The sequence below is a fragment of the Manacus candei genome, unplaced genomic scaffold, assembly GCF_025592945.1.
Source record: "Manacus candei isolate 608988 ecotype Guabito, Panama unplaced genomic scaffold, ASM2559294v1 h1tg000043l, whole genome shotgun sequence".
NCBI classification, from domain to species: domain Eukaryota; kingdom Metazoa; phylum Chordata; class Aves; order Passeriformes; family Pipridae; genus Manacus; species Manacus candei.
Genome location: NW_026138091.1, coordinates 18,617,209 through 18,626,606, shown reverse-complemented (window position 1 = coordinate 18,626,606; position 9,398 = coordinate 18,617,209).

Sequence of the window (9,398 nt, the reverse complement as noted above, 5' to 3'; positions counted from 1 at the left end):
GCCGACCGAAGGCAAACTAGCAAAAAATCTCACCACTTCCCTTCGAACAGGCAGGATGGCTAGACACGGCCCAAGGCTCTCCCCTCACGCGTGGCAGATAACGGTAGTCACTGTAGGCCTCGGCTCCAGATAAACCAGACCAAAACAGGGACCCGCCGTTCTCGAACCTCGCCGGAAAGGAAGAGAGCGAGATGCCTCCCGCTGGCCTTATTTATACCTCAAGTTACGTAAAGGAATAGCATGGAATACTTCCGTGGTCACTTTTCTAGTTTCCTTCCTGGTTACAAGTTGGTCTCCAGGAAGGCCTAGAGTGAAACCACCACATTCTCCACCCCTTATTCCATACTATTTCTTTACGCAACACCTATGTCTCACGTTCGTCTACATCCCGCGCATATATATACACATTTGCATATATATATATATATAGTTCTTGTTGGTCTCTCGGCACAGTTGTCTCGTCGTTGGAAAATCAATACAGATGTCAGTTCAGTCCAGATCTTTGGTCTCCTCAGTCACCATTACAATTCTGATTTTATGGCTGTTTCATCACTGGACTGTCTCATCACTGGATACCAGCAACAGCTTAGTTCAGGTCTCTCTCTCATCTGGTGACTGGCTTACTGTAAAAACACAACTTAGGACATACAATTAGTTTTTCCCCAAGGCTAAGTTTCCTTGAGGCACACACTGGATGACTCCATCCTTCCTCATTACCCACCACGTATGTCCTGGCCCTTGAGCAAAGACAATCCCACGAATGGGTTTGTCTTGGCCTGAGGCAGGGGTAACCCAAACAGCTTTCCCTAGCATTCCCCTCAAATGGATTGCTGGAACTTTATCTCCATCAACAATGTGAAGGGATTCTGCCTGTGCAGGGCCAGCTCGATTGACAGAACCCCTGGTGTTAACTAGCCAGGTAGCCTTGGCTAAGTTCTTGTCCCAGTTTTTATAAGTCCCCTCACCTAATAACTTTAGAGTGGTCTTCAATAATCCGTTATATCTCTCAACCTTCCCAGCAGCTGGTGCATGGTATGGAATGTGGTATACCCATTCGATACCATGTTCCCTCGCCCAAGTGGTGACTAATTCATTTTTGAAATGAGTCCCGTTGTCTGACTCGATACGTTCTGGGGTCCCATGTCTCCACAAAACTTGCTTTTCAAGGCCTAGAATGGTATTTCGGGCCGTTGCGTGGGGCACTGAAAAAGTCTCTAGCCATCCGGTTGTTGCTTCCACCATGATAAGTACATAGCACTTACCTTGGCGGGTCTGTGGCAGTTTGATATAATCAACCTGCCATGCCTCTCCATACTTATACTTATCCCATCGTCCACCATACCACAGGGGCTTCAGTCTTTTTGCCTGCTTAATAGCGGCACAAGTTTCACAATCATGGATAACTTCAGAAATTACATCCATGCTTAAATCCACCCCTCGGTCTCGTGCCCATCTGTGGGTGGCATCTCGGCCCTGATGACCGGAAGCATCATGGGCCCATCGAGCTAGAAACAATTCTCCTTTCTGCTGCCAGTCTAGGTCTACTTGTGACACTCCTATCTGTGCAGCTCGGTCTGCTTCTCTGTTGTTATTGTGTTCTTCATTAGCTCGCTTCTTGGGCATGTGGGCATCTACATGGTGGACTCTCACATTCAGATTCTTCGCTCTGGTAGCGATGTCCTGCCACAAGTCAGCAGCCCAGATGGGTTTTCCTCCACGCCTCCAGTTCATCTTCTTCCATCGATCCAACCATCCCCATAAGGCATTGGCTATCATCCACGAGTCAGTGTAGAGGTAGAGCCTTGGCCATCCTTCTCGTTCAGCAATGTCCAGGGCCAATTGGACAGCTTTGAGCTCTGCAAATTGACTTGACTCGCCTTGACCTTCAGCAGCTTCTGCCACTCGTCGGGTGGGACTCCAAACGGCCGCTTTCCACTTCCGGTTCCTTCCTACAATTCGGCAAGAACCATCAGTGAAAAGGGCATAACGCCTTTCTTCATCTGGCAGCTGATCAAATGGCGGAGCTTCTTCAGCTCGGCTCACTGGTTCTTCCTCTTCTTCTGCCAGGCTGAAGTTCCCACCTTCAGGCCAATTTGTGATAACCTCCAGAATTCCAGGGCGATTTGAGCTTCCCAATCGTACACGCTGCGTAATCAAGGCTATCCACTTGCTCCATGTAGCATCCGTGGCATGATGCGTAGGGGGCACCTTCCCTTTGAACATCCAGCTCAAGACGGGTAATCGGGGTGCCAGGAAGAGCTGTGCTTCGGTACCAATTACCTCTGAAGCTGCTCGTATACCTTCATACGCCGCTAAGATTTCCTTTTCCACAGGGGTGTAATTGGCCTCAGAACCTCTGTAGCTTCGGCTCCAGAAACCCAGTGGTCGCCCTCGCGTCTCGCCAGGCACCTTTTGCCAGAGGCTCCAGGAGGGACCTTTATCTCCAGCTGCAGAGTAGAGCACATTCTTTACATCTGGTCCCATTCTAACTGGTCCAAGAGCCACGGCATGTGCAATTTCTTGCTTGATCTGCCTGAAAGCTTGTTGTTGCTCAGGACCCCACTGGAAATTGTTCTTTTTACGGGTCACAAAGTAAAGAGGGCTCACAATCTGACTGTATTCTGGGATATGCATCCTCCAGAAGCCTATGGCTCCCAGAAAAGCTTGGGTTTCTTTCTTGTTTGTGGGGGGAGCCATTGCTACAATCTTGTTGATTATGTCTGTTGGTATCTGGCGTCGTCCATCTTGCCATTTCACCCCTAGGAATTGGATCTCTCGGGCAGGTCCCTTGACTTTGCTCTTCTTGATAGCGAAACCGGCCTCGAGGAGAATCTGGATGATCGTCTGTCCTTTTTTGAAAACTTCTTCTGCTGTATCCCCCCATACAATGATGTCATCGATGTACTGGATGTGTTCGGGAGCCTTACCCTTCTCTAGTGTGACCTGGATCAGTCCATGACAGATGGTTGGACTGTGTTTCCACCCCTGGGGCAGTCGATTCCAGGTGTATTGAACGCCCCTCCAGGTGAAAGCAAACTGTGGCCTGCACTCTGCCGCTAAAGGAATGGAGAAAAACGCGTTGGCTATGTCGATGGTGGCGTACCACTTTGCTGTCTTGGACTCCAACTCATATTGGAGCTCCAGCATATCTGGCACGGCAGCACTCAACGGTGGCGTAACTTCATTTAAGCCACGATAGTCCACAGTCAGTCTCCACTCTCCATCGGATTTACGCACAGGCCAGATGGGGCTGTTGAAGGGTGAATGGGTTCTGCTGACCACCCCTTGGCTCTCCAACTTTCGGATCATTTTGTGGATAGGGATCACAGCATCTCGGTTTGTCCGATACTGTCGTCTGTGTACAGTTGTTGTGGCCATTGGCACTTCTTGATCTTTAACTCGTAGTAATCCTACAATGGAAGGGTCTTCTGAAAGGCCAGGAAGGGCAGACAATTGCTTGGACCCCTCTTCAATCACCGTGGCTACACCAAAAGCCCACCGGTACCCTTTCGGGTCCTTGAAGTATCCTCTTCTTAGGTAGTCCATACCAAGGATGCAAGGGGCTTCTGGCCCCGTCACAATGGGACGCTTTTCCCATTGGTCTCCCGTCAAGCTCATGTCCGCCTCTACTACTGACAATTCTTGAGACCCTCCTGTCACTCCAGAAATAGTAACAGTCTCGGTACTCTTATACTCCGAAGGCATTACAGTACACTGGGCTCCAGTATCTATCAAGGCCTGGTATCTCTGAGGATCCGATGTGCCAGGCCATCGGACCCACACAGCCCAGTAAACCCGGTTATCTTCTTGGTCCCTCTCCTTCTCCTGGCAGAAGGCAGGGCCCCTCTACTGGTCTTGATCAGAGCATTCGTCGTCAGAGTTTGACTTTGACTTCTTAGACTTTTTGCCATTGTCGAAGTGGACCTCCATCTTCTCGTGTTTCGGCGATCGCAGTTTCTCTTCTAAGAAATCTCCGTCTACTACATAGACAACTTTCTTGTCAGTCTTCTTTCGCTTCAGCTCCCTCACTCTAGCTTCAAGCTTAGAAGTGGGTTCACCATCCCACTTCTTCATGTTTTCTCCTTTACTACGAAGGTATGCCCATAGTTGGTTACGTGACCCACGCTTAGAGTTCTCTTTCCTTCGACGTGTGAATGACAGGGACCGTGAGCAAGATTGAGACCAGGATCGAGGTCTAGGCCGAGGTCGTCTTTGTCGGTCCCGCCGTGATCTTCCCATTGGCCTTTCTTGGTAATCTCTATACCTTCTGTCCTCTCTGTCTCTAAGGTCGTCCTCATATCTGGAATATTCATAATCTCTCTCCGTTCTTTCCCTATCGTAGGTGCGTCGGTACAGGGGATTGAAGGAGTCTTCCATATTTTCCTCGATGGTTCTTATCCAAGCACACATAGTGTCCACGCTTGGTTCATCCATCTTTGGATTATATACGGGTATCAAGCAGGAAATATATGGTTTAGGGGCACCTTGAATTACCTTTTTCCACATTGGTTGCGTGCAGGGAACATTCTCAGGAACTTGGATATCATAATAATCTGGATCAGAATAGATGATCTCCAGCATGGCCAATTCCCGTAGGTATTGGATGCCTTCTTCCGCAGTCCTCCACCTTCTTGAAGAACTCTTCAGGGACTCCTTAAATGGGTATTTCACTCTCACCGCGTGGAGTATTCGGAGCCAAAGACTGGATGCCATTTTCTCCCTCCCCATTTCTTGCTCTATCACAGGGTCTCGAGCAATGGATCCCAACTGTCGTGCTTCATCACCTTCAATTACATGACTATCAGCTCCCTTGTCCCAGCATCGCACCAGCCAGGTGAGGACTTCTTCACCAGGCAAGCGCATATAATCTCTCCGTAAATCCCGAAGCTCTCTTGTGGTCAGTGATTGTGTAATTTCGCTTTCTCGCATAATTTCTTGTCCATCTCTCCCACGTAGAATCTTTTCCACCTCTCTCTTTACTCTTCCACTCCTACGTGGGACTGCTCCCACTTCCTCCCTATATCTCTCATGTGGAGGTGGAGACTGAGCATGCCGTGGGGATAAGCTTCTATATTGTTCACGCCGCGGAGATGGTTTCCTATGCCGTTCATACCGTGGGGATGGACTCCTACGCCGTTCACGCCGCGGAGATGGACTTCTACGTCGTTCATACCGTGGGGATGGACTCCTACGCCGTTCACGCCGCGGAGATGGACTTCTGCGTCGTTCACGCCGTGGAGATGGACTTCTATGCCATTCATGCCGTGGGGATGGACTCCTGCGTCGTTCGCGATACCCAGCTGGTGGAGGTAGTGAGTAATCTTTCACGTGGTGAGATAAGGGCCTCTTCCTCCAATCATTCACACCTCCAAGAGAAGGTTGGGTCTGGAGGGGTAGGGATAATTCCCCCTCCAATTGAGGGGAATGCTTTGGCTCCTTCTTTGCGTCTTTTGTAACACTGAATGTGTAGTCAGGATATAAATCATCAAGCGACAATATACCACCGGCCGTTTGTACTGTTGCTTTCTTTTCTCTTGATGCTGTTCTGTATTCCTTTGGGCGTGCCCCTAGTTCTCTTGGACGTGCTCCTTCCCGTGTAACCGTTTCTTCCTCTCTGGTACCTGCTTCTTCTCTTCCAATCGCTCCTTCCTCAGTCACAACCACTACTTCCTCTCTCGCAGTCGCGCCTTCATCACTTGCTGTTGCTCCTTCTCCCATTGCTGCCGCTCCTTCGTCCACTACATCTTGAGTGAATTGGATAGGTTCTTCTGTTCCTTCTTCTTCTTCTTCTTCTTCTCTTTCTTCTGTGCGTTCTGGTTGGGGAGATGAGTCTGTAAGTTCCTTGATCTCTCTTACCCACGTCTTCTTCTTCTTCATAGGGGCAATGATGACCTTCCGGTTCTTAGCTTGAGTCCCGGTTCTAGTGGGCTTAGTAGAAATGGCATTGACTTCAAGTTGTGTTTGGACCCCAACTTCTGTGGACCTAATAGGGACATCACTGGTTTCAAGTGGCGTGGTTTGGGTTTCTGTGTCGACCTTACCCCTTTGAAGGTGGTCTATGGCAGCTCGATAAGCATTAGCCAGGCCCCAGCACAAAGCGGAGAATTGCATATTCGGATCTTTGTAGGAAAAACACCCTTCTGCCAAACAGTGGGCCATCTCACCAGAATCAAACATTTGTTCTGGTGTGAACTCCCAATTAATGGGGGGTGACACATGTCCTACTAATCTACCGAAATCTTCCCAAGCTCCATGCCACCCGGGGACTGGCCTGTCTGCAGCCCTTTCCAAAGTTCCAGCGAGTCCCTTTGAGGTGTGATCTTTCCTACAAGAGGGAAGGCAACGGAACCCCATTCTTCCAAGTTTAAGTAGCACTTCCAGTACCTTTATCAATGACAGTACTGTTGCAATAAGATTTATATAGTAATTAGAGCCAATTTTAACCATGGGGATTTCCTTTACCAAACCTTCGATGTCAAAATTAAAGGATGGAAGCAATTCGTTCCATCCATCCTCAAGGTCTGGACGTCTCCCTATACGGTAGCCTAACACAGGTGTAAAGGTGGCTAGAATTATAAGACAAATTAATGAAATAGCCATTGTTTTTTGTTATTATTTCTTCTTGATCCCAAAACAAACCTTTGTTTATATAAACAAAGTTTCCTTGGCTGCTTTCCCAGACTCTGGCAGTGTTCCCAGACCTGTTCCCAAAACAATAGATTGGTTTTGCAAAACAACACCGAGCTTGGCTGTCTTCCTGGAAAAACGTTTATCAAAACAAGCCAAACTTAACCAAAATATCCCACTTCTGACACCAAAAATGTTGTGCAAGTTTCGAGCTGGCTTCCCGCCAAGTCCCCGAAACTCGACAACAAGGACCCGCCTCCCAGAGAGGGAAAAGAAAACCAAGCAGCCAAAGCTATAGCAAATATATATATATATATATATATATTACATATGAGACAGATACACAAAAGGAGAATACCACACACAGAAGGGGGGGGGGGGGGGGGGAAGGGGAAGGGAGAAGGACAAAAAGGGGCAAGGACCGAACAAGCCAACCAGCCGACCGAAGGCAAACTAGCAAAAAATCTCACCACTTCCCTTCGAACAGGCAGGATGGCTAGACACGGCCCAAGGCTCTCCCCTCACGCGTGGCAGATAACGGTAGTCACTGTAGGCCTCGGCTCCAGATAAACCAGACCAAAACAGGGACCCGCCGTTCTCGAACCTCGCCGGAAAGGAAGAGAGCGAGATGCCTCCCGCTGGCCTTATTTATACCTCAAGTTACGTAAAGGAATAGCATGGAATACTTCCGTGGTCACTTTTCTAGTTTCCTTCCTGGTTACAAGTTGGTCTCCAGGAAGGCCTAGAGTGAAACCACCACAACAGCGTAGCTGGTTGTAGTTGGCTTCCCACCAAACCCCACAGACTACAGCAGAAAACCTCCCAGAAGAAAGAAAAAAATGGAATAGCAAAAGCTATATAATATATATATATTTTACATATATCACAGATATACAATTAAGGTACTATGTACATATGAACACAGGAACCCCAAATTGCTCCCAAAAGGGAAAGAGGGGAAAGGAAAAGGGAAAAAAGGGACAAAAAGGGACAAAAATAAAAGAGGTATGCACAATCGAAAAATCCGGTAACCAGCAAAATAAAGAACTAGCAAAATCTCACCACTACCACTTCCCTTGAGAAAAGCAGGACAGCCAGACCTGGCCCAGCGCTCTCCCCTCATGCGTGGTACACAACAGCAGTCGCTGCAGGCCTCAGCTCCAGATAAGCAAGACCAACATAGGAACCTACTGTTCCCAAACCTTGCCAGAAGAGAAGAGAGCAAGGTCTCTCTGACCAGCTTATTTATACCTCAGTTTACCTAAAGGAATAGCATGGAATACTTCCTTGGTCACTTCCCTAGTTCCTTCCTGGTTACAAGTTGGTCTCCAGAAAGGCCTAGACTGAAACTATCACAAACAGTTACCACCAAAATTCGATGATTCACATGGTACAGGCTGCAACAGAGGAAGAGAGAGAGCTCACATGGAGTCTCATGTATTTACGGAGTTCAGTTTTCCCTCCCAAGCAGGATATCTGGTCAGTGCCTTCCAGGCCACAGTGAGCTGTGCTGTAGCCAGTCACAGCTGCAGGGGTGCAGTGTGGGTGGGCTACCAGGCAGCTCTGCCCTGAGTGACAGCCCGGCCGCAGGGCCTTCAGCTCTGCCATGTGCTCTGCACGGGCTCAGCCGTGTTGGCCACAGGCCTTCTGGCTCTGCCGTGTGCTCTCAGGGGCCTGGCCGTGCTGGCTGCAGGCCACGTGCTTTCAGCAGGCCTTACATGATAAGGCAGCCTTACCATGTACCTGCAGGTCTATGCCCAGTCCTCCCCCACACACACACACAGGGAGTTGGTTCCAACCCCTATCAGTATTTCAGTGAGATTTGGGTCCAGGATCTTACAGAAGATTTACTGGAGTGACATATCCAACAAAAGCGGTAAAAGGTTGAGAGCAGGAGTGCCTCAGAGAAACCTGTCATGGCTTGTATCTCAAAAGTTGCTGATTCAGCACAGTAACTAAACTTAGGTGTTCTACTACTTTACCTTGTGCCTCAAAACCCTGAGAAATTCTGTCAGGGCCAGACAGCTGCTCAGCCTGACTCAGAAAGAAGCCAGGAGAGAACCTGCTGGATAGGGACTTTTGGGTGGAAGGAAAAGGTCTCTTTCACTACAAACTTTCCAAGATGGGGAAAGATCTATGCCATGATGCCTCAAAGTGCTATTAGAATTTGCACTATGCCCTTCTTCACATTTGTGAAAGGGACAACCAACCACTTTATTTTTTTTTTCCACCAAAAATGCAGTCACACAGACTTTATAATACTAGACAAAACTTGATAAATTAGTATTTGTCAAAACTGTATCAATACTCAGCTTCATTGGTATAATTAAAATAATTATAATTAATAATTAATTATTTTGTTCTGCATTGCTCTCCCCTCTAAATGCATTTTTTTAATCAGTCTGCTGGTTAGACCTAAACTAAAGACATCTATCCATTTGAGATTGTAAGAGACAAAATATAAATATTTATATAGAATCTAAATAAACTGCAGGACCAGGGCCAAAGTGTATTTAGAGGCTCATTTTTTTAAATCCTTTGGAGTCTTTGAGGAAGGATATAATTTTCCAGACGTTTTTTGGAAAGATCAATGAATCCCATTTTCAGCTGATTGATGTAATCCAGCAGAGAAGAGCTACCTTCTGTTGGCATCTATTTACATCAGCTTTAAATTGGAGGGCATAGCTTTAGATCTGGTCATGGTTAAGTTTTATTTTTATGCCTCACTAAAAGCTTAAATGTAGTTTTAATTAAAAATTAAAAATTCTGAC